This window comes from Mesoplodon bidens, assembly GCF_964165515.1.
Source record: "Mesoplodon bidens genome assembly, chromosome: 7".
NCBI lineage: Eukaryota > Metazoa > Chordata > Mammalia > Artiodactyla > Ziphiidae > Mesoplodon > Mesoplodon bidens.
In genome coordinates, this window is record NC_138164.1 from 86,083,462 (window position 1) to 86,104,367 (window position 20,906).

A 20,906-nucleotide genomic window follows, 5' to 3' on the forward strand; every position below is an offset into this window, starting at 1 on the left:
GAGTTTCTAAATAACCACATTCTGTACCCCAATGTCCATTTTAATTGATGCTTTACTTGTTCTTTGGCTTTGGGTATTGTGGTAAATTAAAAATGGCTTCAAACTCTTTGCTACTCATCTTATTGAGACAGAGAGTCTAATTTCTATTCCCTTGAATCTGGGCTGAGCTTAGTGTTTTGCTTGATCAATAGAATGCGGTGGCAATGATGTTCTGCAATTCTGAGACCAAGTGATAAGAAGACATGGAGCTTCAGCCTGGAAGTCTTGGAGCACTCACCCTGCGAAACAAATTGCCATGAAAGATGTCTAACAACTGTGAGCCTACCGGGCTAGAAAGAGCACAGGCAGAGGCCACACAGAGTGGCCCTGAGATGCAGGAGGAGGGAGATGTCCCCGCAGCCAGTCTCACCAGATGCCCCAGGCTTCACATGGAATAAGGTGAGTTGTCCCTGCTGAGCCTGGCCTCAGTTGTAGATTCATGACCACGAGAGATTAGTAAGGTTTAGGGTGGTTTGATTTGTAGTGATAGATAAGGGGAACAGAAATTTATAAACTCAGGGCAGCAGCTCCTTCTCTGGGAGAATGGAGCTATGCCTATAGCATGTCATGGATGTCCTGATTGAAGAAATAAAACACATTTTGTGAAGCTGGGTGACACTGGCCTCAGTAATTCTGAGGCCCACTTACATGTTGCTGATTTAACTAGAGTTGAATGGGAAGAGTCCTCCCATTGCTGGAAAGTTTGCTCTTATGCTCTCTACAGTTAAAAACATATTCCAGAAGAAGGGTGCTGAGGATAACTGAGAGGCAGAGCTGATTCACAAAGCTGAGGCTAAAAAAGGAAATGATTCATATGTTAACAGTGTGAAATTCCATTCAACAAAACTTTATTGTACATCCAGGATGTGCCAGCCTAGGTACTAGAGACATACAGATAAAATCCCCATGGGTGCCTGGCCCACCAAGCTGAGGTGTCAGCACAGCCATTTCTCACTAGGCACTCTAATCTGGAGTTCTGGGTGTAAGGCCTCGGCATGAAGCACCCTGTGAATAAGCATGAAGCACAAAGGAAAAGGAAAAAAAAAAAAAAGCAAGCTGCAAACCCTCTGAAAAAAGTGCCTCTGCACCTCTAGCTCTTGCTGAGGTTGGGATCTTCAGTGGAGTCTCCTATTGCAGGGGGACCTTCAAGATGGAGGAGGAGTAAGACGTGGAGATCACCTTCCTCCCCACAAATACATCAAAAATACATCTACATGTGGAACAACTCCTACAGAAACACCTACTGAATGCTGGCAGAAGACCTCAGAAAGGCAAGAAAATCCCCACGTACCTGGCCATATGGCTGACAGGGTCTTGGTACTCCAGTCTGGTGTCGGGCCTGAGCCTCCGAGGTGGGAGAGCCAAGTTCAGGACATTGGAACACCAGAGACCTCCCAGCCCCACATATCAATCAGTGAGAGCTCTCCCAGAGATCTCTGTCTCAACACTAAACCCCAGCTCCACCCAATGGCCAGCAGGCTCCAGTGCTGGATGGCCCATGACAAATAACTAGCAAGACAGGAACACAACCCTATCCATTAGCAGAGAGGCTGCCTAAAATCATACTAAGTTCACAGACACCCCAAAACACACTGCCTGATGCAGCCCTGCTGACAAGAAAGACAAGATCCAGCCCCACCCACTAGAACACAGACACCAGTCCCCTCCACCAGGAAGCCTACAAAAGCCACTAAACCAACCTCACCCACTGGGGGCAGACACCAAAAACAACGGGAACTACAAACCTGCAGCCTGCGAAAAGGAGACCCCAAACACAGTAAGTTAAACAAAATGAGAAGACAGGGAAATATGCAGCAGATGAAGGAGCAAGGTAAAGACCCACCAGACCAAACAAATGAAGAGGAACTAGGCAGTCTACCTGAAAAATAATTCAGAGTAATGATAGCAAAGATGATCCAAAATCTTAGAAACAGAATGGAGAAAATACAAGAAACCTTTAACAAGGACCTAGAAGAACTAAAGAGCAAAAAAACAATGATGAACAACACAATAAATGAAATTTAAAATTCTCTAGAAGTAATCAATAGCAGAATAACTGAGGCAGAAGAACAGATAAGTGACCTGGAATATAAAATAGTTGCAATAACAACTGCAGAGCAGAATAAAGAAAAAACGATGAAAAGAATTGAGGACAGTCTCAGAGATCTCTGGGACAACATTAAATGCACCAACATTCGAATTATAGGGGTCCCAGAAGAGGAAGAGAAAAAGAAAAGGTCTGAGAAAATATTTGAAGAGATTATCGTCGAAAACTTCCCTAACATGGGAAAGAAAATAGTCAATCAAGTCCAAGTAGCGCAGAGAGTCCCACAGAGGATAAATCCAAGGAGAAACACACCAAGACACATATTAATCAAACTATCAAAAATTAAATACAAAGAAAAAATATTAAAAGCAGCAAGGGAAAAGCAACAAATAACATACAAGGGAATCCCCATAAGGTTAAGAGCTGATCTTTCAGCAGAAACTCTGCAAGCCAGAAGGGACTGGCAGGACATATTTAAAGTGATGAAAGGCAAAAACCTACAACCGCGACTACTCTACCCAGCAAGGATCTCATTCAGATTTGATGGAGAAATTAAAACCTTTACAGACAAGCAAAAGCTAAGAGAATTCAACACCACCAAACCAGCTTTACAACAAATGCTAAAGGAACTTCTCTAGGCAGGAAACACAAGAGAAGGAAAAGACCTACAAAAACAAACCCAAAACAATTAAGAAAATGGTAATAGGAACATAAATATCGATAATTACCTTAAATGTAAATGGACTAAATGCTCCAACCAAAAGACATAGACTGGCTGACTGGATATGAAAACAAGACCCATATATATGCTGTCTACAAGAGACCCACTTCAGACATAGGGACACATACAGACTGAAAGTGAGGGGATGGAAAAAGATAGTACATGCAAATGGAAATCAAAAGAAATCTGGAGGAGCAATTCTCATATCAGATAAAATAGACTTTAAAATAAAGACTATTACAAGAGACAAAGAAGGACACTACATAATGATCAAGGGATCAATCCAAGAAGAAGATATAACAATTGTAAATATTTATGCACCCAACATAGGGGCACCTCAATGCATAAGGCAAGTGCTAACAGCCATAAAAGGGGTAACTGACAGTAACACAATAATCGTAGGAGACTTTAACACCTCACTTTCACCAATGGACAGATCAACCAAAATGAAAATAAATAAGGAAACACAAGCTTTAAATGACACATTAAATAAGATGGACTTAATTGATATTTGTAGGACATCCCATCCAAAAACAACAGACTACACTTTCTTCTCAAGTGCTCATGGAACATTCTTGAGGATAGATCATATCTTGGGTCACAAATCAAGCTTTGGTAAATTTAAGAGAATTGAAATCACATCATGTGTCTTTTCTGACCACAACACTATGAGACTAAACTGTAAAAAATACAAACAAATGGAGGCCAAAAAATATGCTACTAAATAACCAAGAGATCACTGAAGAAATCAAAGAGGAAATAAAAAAATACCTAAAAACAAATGACAATGAAAACACAATGACCCAAAACCTATGGGATGCAGCAAAAGCGCTTCTAAGACAGAAGTATATAGTGATAAAATCCAACCTCAAGAAACAAGAAAAATCTCAAATAAACAACCTAAACTTACACCTAAAGAAATTAGAGAAAGAAGAAGAACAAAAAAGGCCCCAAACTTAGCCGAAGGAAAGAAATCATAAAGATCAGATCAGGAATAAATGAAAAAGAAATGAAGGAAACAGTAGAAAAGATCAATAAAACTAAAAGCTGATTCTTTGAGAAAATAAACAGAACTGATAAACCATTAGCCAGACTCATCAAGAAAAAAAGGGAAAAGACTCAAAACAACAGAATTAGACATGAAAAAGGAGAAGTAACAACTGACACTGCAGAAATAAAAAGGATCATGAGACATTACTACAAACAACTATATGCCAATAAAACGGACAACCTGGAAGAAATGGACAAATTCTTAGAAAAGCACAAGCTTCCAAGACTGAACCAGGAAGAAATAGAAAATATAAACAGACGAATGACAAGCACTGAAATTCAAACTGTGATTAAAAATCTCCCAACAAACAAAAGCCCAGGACCAGATGGCTTCACAGGTGAATTCTATCAAACATTTAGAGAAGAGCTAACACCTATCCTTCTCAAACTCTTCCAAAATATAGCAGAGGGAGGAACACTCCCAAACTCATTCTATGAGGCCTCATCACCCTGACACCAAAAGCAAAGATGTCACAAAAAAAGAAAACTATAGGCCAGTATCACTGATGAACACAGATGCAAAACTCCTCAACAAAATACTAGCAAAGACACCAACAGTACATTAAAAGGATCATACACCATGATCAAGTGGGGTTTATCCCAGGAAAGTAACGATTCTTCAATATAAACAAATCAACCAACGTGATATACCATATTAATAAACTGAAGGATAAAAATCACACGATAATCTCAATAGATGCAGAAAAATCTTTTGACAAAATTTAACACTGACTTATGATAAAAACTCCCCCAAAGTAGGCATAGAGGGAACCTACCTCAACATAATAAAGGCCATATATGACAAACCCACAGCCAACATTGTTCTCAGTGGTGAAAAACTGAAAGCATTTCCTCTAACATCAGGAAAAAGACAAGGTTGCCCACTCTCACCACTCTCACACTATGTTGAATAATATAGTTTTGGGAAGTTTTAGCCACGGCAAACAGAGAAGAAAAAGAAATAAATGGAATCCAAATTGGAAAAGAAGAAGTAAAACTGTCACTGTTTGCAGATGACATGATACTATACAAGAAAATCCTAAAGATGTTACCAGAAAACTACTAGAGCTAATCAATGAATCTGGTAAAATAGCAGGATACAAAATTATTGCACAGAAATCTCTTGCATTCCTATACACTAATGATGAAAAATCTAAGAGAGAAATTAAGGAAACACTCCCACTTACCACTGCAACAAAAAGAATAAAATACCTAGGAGTAAACCTACCTAAGGGGACAAAAGACCTGTATGCAGAAAATTGTAAGATACTGATGAAAGAAATTAAAGATGATACAAACAGATGGAGAGATATATCATGTTCTTGGATTGGAAGAATCAACACTGAAAATGACTATACTACTGAAAGCAATCTACAGATTCAATGCAATCCCTATCAAATTACCAATGGCATTTTTCACAGAACTAGAACAAAAAATTTCACAATGTGTATGGAATCACAAAAGACCCCAAATAGCCAAAGCAATCTTGAGAAAGAAAAGGGGAGCTGGAGGAATCAGGATCCCTGTCTATACTACAAAGCTACAGTAATCAAGACAGCATGATACTAGTACAAAAACAGAAATATAGATCAATGGAACAAGATAGAAAACGCAGAGATAAACCCATGCACATATGGTCACCTTATCTTTGATAAAGGAGGCAATGGAGATAAAACAGCATCTTCAATAAGTGGTGCTGGGAAAACTGGACAGCTACATGTAAAAGAATGAAATTACAACAACTTCCTAACATCACACACAAAAATAAACTCAAAATGGATTAAAGACCTAAATGTAAGGCTAGACACTATCAAACTCTTAGAGGAAAACATAGGCAGAACACTATATGACATAAATCGCAGCAAGATCCTTTTTGACCCACCTCCTAGAGAAATGGAAATAAGAACAAAAATAAACAAACGGGACCTAATGATACTTAAAAGCTTTGCACAGCAAAGGAAACCATAAACAAGACGAAAAGACAACCCTCAGAACAGGAGAAAATATTTGCAAATGAAGCAGCTGACAAAAGATTAATCTCCAAAATACACAAGCATCTCATGCAGCTCAATATCAATAAAACAAACAACCTAATCCAAAAATGGGTAGAAGACCTAAATAGACATTTCTCCAAAGAAGATATACAGATTGCCAACAAACACATGAAAGAATGCTCAACATCACTAATCATTAGAGAAATGCAAATCAAAACTACAATGAGGTATCACCTCACACCTGTCAGAATGGCCATCATCAAGAAATCTAGAAACAATAAATGCTGGAGAGGGTGTGGAGAAAAGGGAACCCTCTTGCACTGCTGGTGGGAATGTGAATTGATACAGCCACTATGGAGAAGAGTATGGAGGTTCCTTAAAAAACTACAAATAGAACTACCATATGACCCAGCAATCCCACTACTGGGCATATACCCTGAGAAAACCATAATTCAAAAAGAGTCATGTACCAAAATGTTCATTGCAGCTCTATTTACAATAGCCAGGACATGGAAGCAACCTCAGTATCCATCATCAGATGAATGGATAAAGAAGATGTGGCACATATATACAATGGAATATTACTCAGCCATAAAAAGAAACAAAACTGAGTTATTTGTAGTGAGGTGGATGGACCTAAAGTCTGTCATACAGAGTGAAGTAAGTCAGAAAGAGAAAGACAAATACCATATGCTAACACATATACATGGAATCTAAAAAAAAAAAAAAAGATTCTGATGAGCCTAGTGGCAGGACAGGAATAAAGATGCGGAGGCAGAGAATGGTCTTGAGGACACGGGGAGGGGGAACGGTAAGCTGCGATGTAGTGAGAGAGTGGCATTGACATATATACACTACCTAATGTAAAATAGATAGCTAGTGGGAAGCAGCTGCATAGCAGAGGGAGATCAGCTCGGTGCTTTGTGTCCACCTAGAGGGGTGGGATAGGGAGAGTGGGAGGGAGACGCAAGAGGAAGGGGATATGAGGATATATGTATACATATAGCTGATTCACTTTGTTATACAGCAGAAACTAACACAATATTGTAAAGCAATTATACTCCAATAAAGATATTTAAAAAAAAATCCCCATGGGTGCATGGGTGGGGCATGGGACCAATCATTGTCTCCAATTATGTTGAGAGCTATCGCAGAGGTTATGTGCAGGGTTCAGTGGGGCACGAGAGGGTATGCTCAACTTTTCCTGAAGAGGTCGGGAGAGACATCAGGGAGTAGGTGGTGCATCAGTGGAGTACTGAAGACTGAGTAGGGGTTCACCAGGAAGCCATGGGAGAGACAGCTGTAGCTCAGGTGTTACATACATGCAGTCTGGAAGCAAAGTGCCTGTAGTCCATTCCTAGTTCTATCACCATGAGCTTTGTAGGCTAGGATAAGTTACCTAACCTCTCTGATCCTCAGTTTCATTTTCTATAATAGGAGCAGCAATTGTGGTGCTTGATAGGATTGTTCTGATGGCTAAAAGTGTTAAAACACGTAAATCTCTTAAAATAGTGTCTAGTACATTGCAAGCATGCAGTAAATGTTGGCTCCAACAGAGAAAATTGTCCCTGCAAAGGTATAAAGGGGAGAAACAGCACGGTAGAGTGGGTGAGCTGCTGGCAGTTCACAATGACTAGCACAGAGAGTTGATGGGGATGCAAGGGATGCAGTGAGCTGGCAAGCAGTGGGAGATGAAGCCACAGATGACAGCAGGAACCCGATCGTGAAAAAGCTTGTATGCAATGCATGGATTTTCTCTCCTAGGGTAGTTATTCTTCACCATGATGTGTCTCTGGAAGGAAATATCAGAATCACTGGGTAGGCAGTATATTTTGTTCAAAGCCTATTCAACATTATACATCCCCACTGTTTTGATAATGCACACTAGCAAACTCAAGGACAGGCAGACTCTTCTTGACACACAACGCACTCTGTCTTCAGAGTGTGGGGGATCTTCCACTTCAGAGAAAGGCGAGGCAATGGGGCAGATCCAAAGCTCAGCAAGAATGAGATTTTTTTAAACTCTGGGGATGTGAGGGGCTGAGAACATTCAAGTGGGAAATAGGGAGGCACTGAAGGGTTGCAATCAGGTGAGAGTCATGATGAGCCTTGCATTTTGGAAAGAGGACTTTGGTGTCAGTCTGAAGGATGCACTGGATGGTAGAAGAAGCTGGTGAGTGCTGGAAGCAGATGAATAGGAGAATTCTGCAATGGTCCAGGCTAGCGATTATTAGGGCTTTAATTAAGGGAGTGGTCATGGAGATGGAGAGGAGGGGGCACAGCCTTTATGGTGGAATAGATGGATGAGGGATGTCATAAAAGCACCCAAATAGCTGAGTGCTCTTGGATTCCTCTACCCATGACAGGGCCCTTGGCCCTCATTGTAAGCATCTCCCTGTCTTGTCTCTCAGATAAGACTGAACAGATCCATCCTTTGAACTCAAATTTGTGAGTTCCTACACTGTGGCAGGCCCTGTGCTAGGCAATAAAAGTGAAGATCGCAACTGTTCTCTCCTGGGATTATCTCATTGTATATAGTCAAAAGACCACAAATAATCTTGACCCAGTAACATGTGGGTTTTTTCAGCTGAGAGCCAGAACCACAGGAAGGTCATTTCTTAAAACCCATAATCACGCAGATTTCCTCCAGGCTGGTTTTAAAACCAGGTGCAGACCTCATTTCGGAATCCTGCCTGACTCAAGAACACTGCCTTTGCTGTAGAGACGTGAGGGGAGAAGAGGGCAGCCAAAATCATTCTGTTTTCACACCCAAATCCCTGGGGATTAGGCTCATCATCATACGGTGACTGGGAGGCTTCTGACAGGAAAAGCCAAGACATAAATCCTGTCCCTTGTAAAACCATGCGGGAAGTAGGCCAGCCCATGTTTGAGCGCCTCGTTCACAAAATCCCTCTGATTGCCAGGAGCATCACTCAGCATCCGAATGCCTGTGGTTCCCCACCTATAAAGCGATGGGGACAGCCTGCTGGCTGTTGCTGTCTTCTTCCCAGGGGAGGAGGGAGATACATGCCTGTGTGGATGCTTCCACAGTCTCTAGCTCTGAGCTTGTTAGCAGCGGTGCTTCTTGGAAATGTGATGTCTTCTCGTGCAAAAACAATGTTTCTTTTCAAACTTTATTTTTACAGTGATTAGCTGACCATGTAATTAAACCTGCACACAGGCCAAAGGATGTTGGGCAAAGAATGCAAAAAGCAAAACACAGCAAAGATGCTGAATCTCCCTTGGTGAAAAGGGGAGACTCAGGGTCTTGGCTCCTGGCAGGGTCTGGGAATCTGAGGCAAGGGGGTTGGAGTGAGAGGGGTGTTTCGGGGGCTGGTGGGGGACTTCATTTGCCTATTGCCTCCCTCCAGTTCATGGAACAGAGTGGCTATCTAAGGAGAGACATCTTGGGGTCAAACCAAAATCCATACAATGCCAGACTGACTTTCCAAGGTCTTTTGGAAAAGAGTAGAGAAAGAGAGAGACTCTATATGGTAAGCCCTGGGATGGAGACTAAGAAACTGGTTAGGAGTTTTAAAAAAATTGACAGAGAGGATAGGAAGCCTGGATAAGCTTTCTGACCTAAATAAAGAACAAGGGGATGAAGGCTTTCAGTACGTCCAGTAAAGCAGCTATAGAAGTACTGACCTGACTCGCCAAGATACCAGGATCTGATTCTGGATGCCCCACCCACCTGGGGAATCAAGGAACTGGAGAGCAGGATTTAGCTCCCCATTTTACAGATAAGGAAACTGAGGCTGAGGGAAGTGAAGCAAATCACCCAAGGTTATACATCTAGTGAATAACAGAGCCAGGATTAAATCCAGGACATGTGACTCTAAATATCATATCCTTTGCATTATACAAAATGTTTTACAAATGTCTGAAGAGGGGCGAGAATTCTGGGTTCCCAAATTACAAGACAGCTGTGAATCAACTGAACAAATAAGACTGATAGGGGGTGCCAATAACTGGAAATGAGCAGGGTGGGTACCGAGGATGCAGAACGGGAGTACAGAAAGGCAGGCACCTCCAAGGCATGCAGATGGCGTTGGGGACTGGATTCGGAGGTGGGGTCCACCGCAGAGAGATGTCACAGGACTATCAAGACAGACACACACTCGTCTGTCAGCCGAGGGATACAGGTTGTTCTCTGAAAGACATTTACTACCTCAGCTTCTTAAGGGGAACACACAGGGATGACTACATAATTAGAGGGTCTCAGTGCAAAAGGAAAATGTGGGCCACTTGTCCAAAAAGCAGAAAAAAGGTGTTAAAGGTATTAGAATAGAACACTTTTCCCCGCCTTTGGCTCTCTTTCTCAATCTGCCCTTGTTTTTTTTTTGTTGCAGTAGGCGGGCCTCTGACTGTTGTGGCCTCTCCCGCCGCGGAGCACAGGCTCTGGACGCACAGGCTCAGCGGTCATGGCTCACGGGCCCAGCCGCTCAACGGTATGTGGGATCTTCCCGGACTGGGGCACGAACCCGTGTCCCCTGCATCGGCAGGCGGACTCTCAACCACTGCGCCACCAGGGAAGCCCCTGTCCTTGTATTTTTATTTGCTATTTAATGTTGCACTCCCTCAGGCATGGGGATTCTCACCAGGTGAGTGCAGCCCTCACAGACATCTGAGGTTCCACTCTGGCTCTGCAATTTGTCACGTGTGCAAGCAGCCCACCAGCTGCAGGGCGCCCCCTCCTGCCACCAAGCACAGTGTCCAGGCTGGGGGGCGAGGAAGTCATCCTCCCCTTCCCACAGGCCCACGGTCCCAACTCACTCACAGTGCACGGCTGATGTCCAAGGAATGGCAACCTCTGTTGCAGGACGCGTGCGGTACTGGGATGGGGGCAGTCAAGGTAATGCCAGCCCCATCAGGAATGGCTGCCACCATGCTGCCATGCTCACCTCAGCTTCGATCCCGCTCTGTTTGCACCCGGGCCCCCGCCAGAGGCAGAGGGCAGGGGTGGGGAGGTCAAGCAGGCTGGTACTTGGGGGCAGGGGATTGGGCTACTGAGAACCCACCCTGGGGAGGCAGGAAGGCAGCAGGAGGAAGAACGAATGTGAGCTGAGCCTCCAAGTCCCTGGAACATACTCTATTTTCGTAAGTCGAAATATGACTTATGGGGCTTCCCTGGTGGCGCAGTGGTTGAGAGTCCGCCTGCCGATGCAGGGGACACGGGTTCGTGCCCCGGTCCGGGAAGATCCCACATGCCGCGAGGCGGCTGGGCCAGTGAGCCATGGCTGCTGAGCCTGCGCGTCCGGAGCCTGTGCTCCACAACGGGAGAGGCCACAACAGTGAGAGGCCCACATACCGCAAAAAAAAAAAAAAAAAAAAGAAAAAAAAGACTTATGAAATACAGTATCAAAGACAACATTATTAAGAATTTCAAGGTGGTGACCACAGAACATTAAACCCCCAAAGCAGGGTTCTTTTAAGGGCAGGGTCCTGGTTGCACACTCATGAAACCAGCCCTGAGAATATGCAAATCCCAGTAGCAATGGCTTTAAACAGATTACCACCCAGTAATCTGAGGAATGCTAAGGTCCCCATCCAACCCCCCACCAAGCCTTCTAACTTCCTACGGCTAATGTCCAGATGGCTTCGGTGATCTCCCTGGAAGTCAGGAGAATTTCCTCTGTGGTCCCTGGTGCTGTACTCCATTCTGCAGCCTCTAGTGCTGCTGCAACTACTGTTGCTGTCTCCCTGACCCAGACAGGTAAGAAGGGCTCTCTTCCTACAGGTGATTATGTATTACTTATTATGTTCTAGAAGGTGTGGCCTTTGCATTTCTCCTACACCCTGAATCGTAGAATTTGGGGAAAGTCTGTTAGCACTACTGTGACTATATAATTACCTTATCATCTGCACTGAACAGGAAAGGGGGGTTAAATTAATAATTACACTAGGACAATTGGAGTAAATGGAACAGTCTCAGACAAACCAGGACCCAAGGTCATCCCACTTGAGATTGAATAAGACATTTGGTTGGTCTTATGCAGTGTCATACACTTAAAACTTCTAATACTGCCACCTCAAACCAGTTCCTTAATATGAATCCCATGTATCTCCATTCTCTCCCTCCTTACGGTAGCTTCCCAGCACCTCCAAGAGAAAGGTCAGCCCTTCCCTGCTCTAGCTCTGTTTCCCAAATAATATTCCTAATCTCAGTGTCTGTGAACCCAAATAACAGTTGTGAAGTTCCTCATACTCTTTCTCTGCTATGAAGCCTAGGTGGTCATTATTCAAATTTGATTTTTAGTGAGCTGTCTTGGACTCCAAGGTTTGGAGTGGGAATGGGAACAGTGATGAAGGTGTCTCTGGTATCCTTGCTGTGTCTGTAAGTGGATTGATTTTTCTTCACTTTCCAACAGCTATGGGGAAGCACTGTACACCTACCCCCGCACTTCCATGTGTGCTAATGCTCTTTCAAAGGTGCCAGAGGATTGGTGTCACTAGCTGAGAAATCTTAATTGGCCTTAAATAACATATTTCAGAGTTCAGAAGGGATTTTATTAATGATTTCATTCTAAAGGTAGAGTTCACTATTGTTTAACCTTTGCTGTAAAGGTAATTGCTCAGCCCAAACTATTCTTCTAAGAGGGTGAAATCATTCTTACCTTTTTTGAAGAGACTATCAATAAAAGAGAGATTTCCTTTATCCTGCTATGAGCTACCCCACCCCCACCATTTTTTTTCCCCTCAGATGCTCTCCCTCTTCCCTCCATGGGAATGTGGTCACAGAAAATCAACTCACTGGGTTTCCCATTTGACATCTGAAATGATTTTTATCTTCCTATTATTTTTCTTGAACAAGAACCACCTTTTTGAAGAGTTCTATTTATGCCAGGAAACACAAGTATAACCTTTTTGGTTCCTTCTGAAAAAAAACAACTTCAAGGGGGTATAACTTCAGTAGTGTCAGCCCTAAGCACTTGGGAAATTTATGGCTCAGCAAGGGTGTCCTCCAAATCTTCCCTTACAATAGGACAATAGTGGGAAGCCTAATCTTAAGCTTTCAAAATTTTATCACTTAATAATTTTGTTTGAAAGTTAGCATTCAAGCAACTATCTTCCCACTCTTCTCTCCCTCTATACCAGTCTTCCTTACTTTATTTTTCTTTTTTTTTAATTGGGCTAGGATCCACAAAGTGGACACAAAGTTTTTTGATCAATCATTTTTTGAGAGTCCTGTAGCATTCCAATTCAGCATCACCAATATTATAATCACCATAAATTTATTACATAAAAATATATGTTTGGCCGAATAAATGTGATAGGCTGAATTGTGTCCCCTCAAAATTCATGTCTAAGTCCTAACCTCCAGTATCTCAGAATGTGACTACATTTGGAAATAGGGCCTTTGAAGAGGTGACTAAATTAAATGAGATCATTAAGGTGGGTTCTAATCCAATATGATTTAGTGTCCTGATGAGGAGAACAGATTAGGACACAGACACACACAGAAGGAACATACTGTGAAACATACTGGAAACAATCTCTTGCCTGATATATGTATTGAGATTTTTTATCACTCTATGGATTACCTTTTCATTTTCTTGATGGTATCTTTTGACAAGCAGAAGATTTTAACTTTAATGATGTCCATATTTACCCATTTTTCCTTTTAATAATTGTTGATTTTTGTGTTCAAATATATCCAAAAGTTACAAAAATATTTCTCCTATGTTTTCTTCTAAAAGCTTTGTAGTCTAGTTTTTACTTTTAAGTATATGATTAATTTTAAGATTTCCTTTTGTATGTATATGGTATAAGGTAAGGGTCAGTGTTGTTTTTATGTACTCATGTGGCTGTTCAATTGTCCTAGCACTGTTAGTTGTAAAGACTCTTCTTTTCCCATTGAATTACCTTGGCATCTTTGTCAACAGTATATTGACCATATTTCTGTGAGTCTATTTCTGGACTCGCTATTGTCCAATTGCTCTGTATGTCTGTTCTTATGTCAATACCACATCCTCTTAATTACTGTAGCTTTATAGTAAGACTTCAGGTCCAACTTTGTTCCTCTATTTCAAAATTGTTTTGGCTATTCTAAGTCCTTTACATTTCTGTATAAATTTTAGTATCAGTTTATCAATTTCTCCAGAATCTGCCAGGATTTTAATTGGGCTTGTGTTAAATCTATGGGTCAATTTCAGAAGAATGAGCATTTTAATAATGAATCTTCTTATGCATGAACATATGTTTTCTTTCCAATTTTTTAGGTCTTCAATGTCTCAGCAATGTATTTTGGTTTTCACTGTCCAGGTCTTGTATACATTTTGTTAAATTTATCCCTAAGTATTCAATATTTGTTGATGTTGGTAAATGAGATTTTAAAAATATTATTTCTTAATTGTTTGTTCCTAGTACATAGAATTACAATTGTTTTATATATTGACATTGTTTCCTGAGGCCTTGTTAAAACCCCTACTAGTTCCAATAGTTCTATTGTAGATTCTCACCCTGTGGCTTCCCCAACCAGGGATCGAACTTGGGCCATGGCAGTGAAAGCGCTGAGTCCTAACCACTGGACCACCAGGGAATTCCCCATATGATATATTTACGAATAAACCCAAAATACTTTTACTTGTATGGTTTCATGCTCTACATCATTCCTTAAAGGATTTGAGGCACTACATGATTATAATTTTTTTAATGCTGTTCTACAAATAGAAAAAAACTAGAACCAAAAGCGAAAAATAAAACTTGGAGGAAAAGGAAATGGTGTAGAACGGTCAGAGGGCAAAGTTTGTACATAGAAAAGTAGAAATGCAAACATGATGACCACATCTGGGTTAGTGAACTCTGAACTTCTTTGTGAAAAATATAAAAAGGGAAACCTGATTAGTTATAAGATACACACAAATGAGCAGATCAAACCATCACTATTTTTCAGAAGCTCAGCTTTTCCTGGTTCTGAGATAGGGTTCAGGATATATTTCATTCACTGTTTACATTCCAGAGCAGTGCCTGGTACTTAGTAAACACTCATTAAATATTTGTTGGGAAAATGGATGCATGAAATCAGTGTTTGCTTTCTCTAATAAGTTGAAAATTATTTAAAGGCCTGTCCTGTGCCTCATTCATCTTTATATTCCCCAAAATGCTTACTATGGTTCATTCTTTCATTCAGCAAGCAGTTATTGAGGGCTTACTATGCGCCAGGCATTATTCTAGGCTCTAGGAATGCGACAGTGAACAAAACATTCTAATGAAGAAACAAACAATAAATGAGATAATTTGTATATAGATGTATATATTTATATTTATATAGTATGTCAGATAGTGAGTGATCCTTTAATATAGTGAGCACATATTTGAATTCCGTATGAATTCCAAGAGGAGCCCCTCCCCCAGAAAACCCTGGAGGGTCTTCTAACCAAGGCCTCACAATTGTGATATGACAACAGGATCTGGGGAATGGCTTCACTGGAGGCCTTAGAATGGTCCCTGGATTTTGTGCCTTCTGATAGTGGCTGGGATGTCTTTTGAAAATCCTAAATCAGAAGACTGTGGGGTGGGAGACCCTGGAGCCCAGAAGCTGTCTTGGGAAAACCCGTCCTTCTCAAATTAAGCAGTGGGAGCCTGAACTGAGGCCATCTTTAGAAACAGAATTTCCTCAGGGCCCAGTTATAGCTCTGAGCCATTCTGCTTCCTACTAAGGGAACGCCCAGGATGGGGTTACCCCACTCAGCCAAATGCCCCCGGTCAAACACGGTCATTGGTCCCTGAAGAATGTTCCCCTGGCTTCTCCTTTGGCTCTCCTTCTGCATACAGGGACTGTTCCAGCACCCCTGTTATCTGTGGCGCCAAGAAGACTAAGAGTCCCGTGACAGCAAGGGCTGGTAGGCATGCTCTGGAGGCTGCCTGACGGCCAGGGACCATTAACCTCCTTTTCCAGCTCATTGTTTTACAAGTGGTCATCGCCACCTCACGCCCACTCAGAAGCTAGTAGCAGCTTTATAGCCTACTTACAGAAAATGGCTCAGCACTTAGGCATTTTCTGGTGTCCCAGGGTTCAAAGTGAAATTAATTTCCATTACCTCCCATAATAAATCACCTCACCCAACACATGTATGAAATTCCATTCAGGAGACTCAAGTCATTCTGGGGCGCCACAGAAAAGCATACAGCCTTCAGCTTCCACTTAATTTCTCTGCTTGGGGTACAGCTGATGGGACCCTACAAAACAATTAGGTTCCAAGAGAGCCAATGGAATGTGAAGCAGCCCTAAAACGCAGATGGGAAGCTGGCCTGATGATCCTGGGTTTATGTAGAGGAGAAGGGGGAATTCTTTCTCTCCTGGAATGCTTTTTGGTCCCTGTCTTCTCTCTCTCTGGCCTTTTTTTTTTTTAATCACAAGCACAGATGATGCATGGAAGCTAATAAAGTGATCAGGACAATTGAAGCCTCCTCTGTTTGACATCATAATCTGGATCTGGTTGGAAACACTTTGCGGCCTTTGGGGGGATGTGTGTGGCTAGTCATTCTAATTCTCAATCTTTTGATAAAAGAAACTGCTGAATGATCACAAGACCAACATACAGCTGGATAATGAAAAAAAGTAAATAGCAAGGTACGGCATCACTGAGACAAATCCATGGAGGCTGAAGGGATGGTGAGCATGACTCACACTCAGGGAATCATGTCTGAGGAATTTAAGGCAGAAAGGCAAAGGGAGAGGGAAGGAGAGAGGCCCAGAATCTATGAGCTGGAGGGGTTTTACAAAGCCCTGAGTCCAATCAATTGGACAGGACATTATAATAGTAACTAATGCTATTTGTTTGGGCCCCCACTGTGACTAAGGGACTAATCTGCAACGTTTGTACCAATTACACCCCACAGAAACCCTATTATCTTGGTGCTCTTTCCATCAGAATCACAGGTAGAAGAGAAGGAGATGCAGATCCCCAAAGCAAGGAGCTGGGGGTTGGACATGGTGACTAGAAGAAAGGGGAAGGGTACTGGTCAGAAAAAAATAGCCCATCTTCATGCCAGGCTCTCTCCACATAACACTTTGCATTGGTAGAACTGTCTGTAGTTCTACAAATTGAAAAATTTTGTTCTTAAAAATTAAAAGAGGGCTTCCCTGGTGGCGCAGTGGTTGAGAGTCCGCCTGCCGATGCAGGGGACACTGGTTCGTGCCCCGGTCTGGGAGGATCCCACATGCCGTGGAGCAGCTGGGCCCGTGAGCCATGGCCGCTGGGCCTGCGCGTCCGGAGCCGGTGCTCCGCAACGGGAGAGGCCGCAACAGTGAGAGGCCCGCGTATCGCAAAAAAAAAAAAAAAAAAAAAAAAAAATTAAAAGAAAAAAAAAAGAAAACCTTCCTCATAGGGTTTCTATTTTTATCCTCGTTTGCAAAGGAGAAAACAAAGACTCAGTTGAATAAGGAAAATTACCCTAAATCATGTCACCAAGAAGTGATGGAGTCAGGTTTGGAACCCAGGTCTTCCTGAACCCAGAAATTAAGTTCTTAATATCATGCTGTTTCTCTGTAACTCAATGAGTTGGAAGCCCAACTGGGACTTAAATCTGCAGCCCAAACTAATGTTTCTTTCATAGAGATGGATGGATGAATGGATGGATGAATGAACTGATAGGGAGGTAGGTAAGTTGACAGATGATAGATAGATACATAGCTAGATAGATAGAATCTTTATAAGTGCTTTCTGATGATATAAGTAACACAGTCTCACTATACATACTCAAGCACTATAGATATAGGAAATGAGGGTGCCTTGTAAGCAAGCCCTCTGAAATAATTGCTACTGTTGGATAGAGAGTCCTTTAATTTTTTCCATTTATGACATAAATTATGCCAACATAATTTTTTTGAAAACAGAAACACCTTTCCCTCAATTTTGCTGTGAACCTAAAACTGCTCTAAAAAATCAAGTCTGTTTTTAAAAATGAATGCATCTTATACATATTGTCCTGCAACTTTTTTCTTAATATATCACACAATTTCATGAACTATATACATTTTTAGCTTGAAATCAAATTTTTACACAATTAATTGTTTCCTTGCAATGAACATCAGTTTTCTCAATTTATTGCTGGTGCTCTTTCCATTAACATGGTGGGTCTAAAACTTCAGCAGGCATGAGCATCACTTGGGGAGCTTATGAAAATGCATATTCATAGACACCAAGGCTAGAGATTCGTTTTCAAAAGGTCCGGGGTAGAACTTGGGAATTTAGATTTTTTTAATGAACACAACTTCTTGCTCCAGGGATCTATAGATGCAAGTGATTTTGAGAACATACTTTGCAAAAAAAAGTTTAGTCTTCGTCTTTGTATCTTGGCAGTATAGTCCTTCCATTCTGACATTCAAACTTAAGAAACACCAATTAATTGGCTAGAGTGATATAAATCTGAATATGCGAATTTGAAATATAAATGCTGTTTGAGATCTAAATGGGCTTGCTTCTGTCTTTCTCATCCCTAGACTTGGCTCCAGTCTTTCATTATTTAAAATATGCCAGCTCTAGGAAAGCACATGGTGCAGAGAAAAGATTTCCCAGCTCTTCCTCTAACTTGCTGGCAACCTGGGGCAAATCACCTCAATTTCCAGGCCTCGGGTGCGTTCGTAAAGCCCAGTGATCTCTAAGACCCCTTCAGGCAGCATGTTTCCCCGTGCCCCATCCCCACCTAGATGAGGGAGAATTCTGGAACTAGAGAAGAGGAAACTTCCCTTGTGAGAAGCCTTTGTGCACTTCATTCATTCAGCATCCCATTTTTCAAAAGGCCTCATCTACTCAGAAGTCAGTGTTTCTCAGCCTATTAATCTGACCCTCACTCAGGAAAATGATCACTGCCAATGTGGACATGCACCTGCTGCAGGTGGAAACCAGGCACTCTAACAGTCTGTTAGACTGAAGCAGTCAGTGATTACTGCCTTTCTATTTGCACAGCACTCTGTCTTTTACACACACACGCAGTCTGCCAAACAAGACAACCATTTTATGAGGGAAAAAGTTGAAGAGCACATCCTAATTTTGCAGATGAGAAAACTGAGGCACAGGAAGGTTATGTGGCTGGCACATGATCCCTAAGTCAGGCACTGTTGGGATCCAGGTCTGTTGAGCCCTGGTCTGATGCTCTTTGTACCAGTGCTAACAAGCACATAGGGTGCACCACATTCAAATATATTTCAGATGTATTATACCACTCAGTCTTCACAATGGCCTTAAGAAAAAGGTACAGGTATTCCCGCGACCCATTTTTTGTAAGTTCACTTTACGCCACTTCACTTTTACCAAAGACTTATATTAGTATCTGTTTTTGCTAACTGAAAGAAATCAGTAGAGGATTTTTTGCTTTTAGGGTAAAAGGAGAAAAGCGAAAATTGTGGTCAGCATTTGTTCTGCAGCGAGCTGTTTTAGAGGCGTCACGCGCCCCGAGCCGGGGGAGTGACACTGCCCAGCACCTTCCCCAGGAACCACACTCAGCATCAAGCCGACATACCTTTGAACCACGTCTGTGAGCACCTGTGCCTATTTATTTTGTGCATCCGTTAGCAAGATGTGTACTAAGGTAATTGCTTCTTCGCTTTACTCCATTTCTACTTATGAAAGGTTTCATAGGAAAGCTTTACTTTCGGATCGCCGGGAAACCTGTATTATCACCTATTTTACAAACAAACCCAGAGCCCTACTAGACTTAAAATTTCCCCAAGGCAGGGTTTACATCACACGTGTCAGTGAATTCACCCAAAGTTACCTAGACTGAACGTGGCAGGGTCGGGACCACAGGCAGAACATTTCTTTGTTCAGCACAGACTTACAGGGAGGCTCTACCTGTGGTGCAAAGCCAACAGCTACCTGTGCAGTGAGCTCTGGGAAGGGGAGGGGCTGCAGAGCGAGAAGCAGACAAAGACCTGGATTCACTGATCACCTCCTCTATGCAGGGGCTTTACTTCCATTACTGCATAAACTCCGTCAGAATCCATCCCCCGGAGCTCCTGAAATAATGGATTCATCCAGTTTTTATATTTTAATTTTTGCATTGAGAGGACTCATACTCTCTTCTTGTCAAGATCTGTGGTTAGGACAGCATATCAAGGATAATTATTGGGAAAAAGCAGCATTAACATCTCATATGAATTCCAAGATCCAGGCTGGATGGAAAAATTTCTTGAGACTGGCTGGAGGTGGGCCTCAGTTCAGACTGAATGCCCTTCAACTCAACAAGTCTCCACACAGTGCCATTCCCGTGGCAGGTGTGCATTAAGCACTGACAACCCGAAACTGAGGAAGACCATCCTGCTCTCAGTCTGAAAGGGGAGATGGGTGGGAAGAGATGGAGGCAACATAACCTGTGGGTTCTGGAGTCAGACAGCCTGGGTGGAATCCCTGCTCCAGACTTTACTGTGTGACCTGGGGCAAACTTCTGAACCTCTCTGTGCCTTAGTTGTTTCACCGGTAAGGGGAGAGATATGATATTAGTCCTACCTTATGTATTATTGTTGCAAGGATCAAGTGACTTAATACATGTGAAGCGCTTAGGAGAATCCCTAGCATGAGGTAAGTATTACCATGAAACCATTAGAAGACAGGGTGAGAAGTACAGTAAAAGAGATAAATCCAAGGCATGGAGGAGGGAATGGTGATTTCTTTCCAGAGCAGAGGGGGTCAGAGATGGCATCCTAGGATTTTCCCTAAGAGATGGCAGAGGGAGGGTAGGTGGTACTATTACTTCTACTAAGGAAACAACTACTATCTATTGAGTGCTTGCTGTTTGCAGGCCCTGTGCTAGTGTGCTTGTTATGCGCTATCTCACTTAATCCTTCCAATACTGATTCCATGAAATTGGCACCATATTACTATCATTGGACAGATGAGAAAATAGAGACCTGGAGAGGTTCAGTAACTCACCCAAGGCCACACAGCTAGTGCATGACAAAAGTAAGACTTGAACTAATGATATTTGATGTTGGAATAAACTTTTTAAACCATCAAGCTACATTTTAGTGGTTCTCTGTCCCACCCACAATCATTGAAAGCCACTTTCCTCACTTCAGCGTTTGACCCTTTAGAACCATCCATTTGTAGAG

At 42.2% G+C, this 20,906-nt stretch overlaps 1 long non-coding RNA gene across 1 annotated transcript in view; it reads right to left on the minus strand.

Annotated features, from left to right (window-relative positions):
- Positions 1 to 697: 697 nt before the first annotated feature.
- LOC308621142 overlaps positions 698 to 20,906 on the minus strand; it is a 31,537-nt gene continuing 11,328 nt past the window's right edge. Inside the window, exon 3 of the long non-coding RNA XR_014016414.1 lies at positions 698 to 832. This is a non-coding gene — a long non-coding RNA (uncharacterized lncRNA). The remainder of the gene's footprint in view (positions 833 to 20,906) is intronic.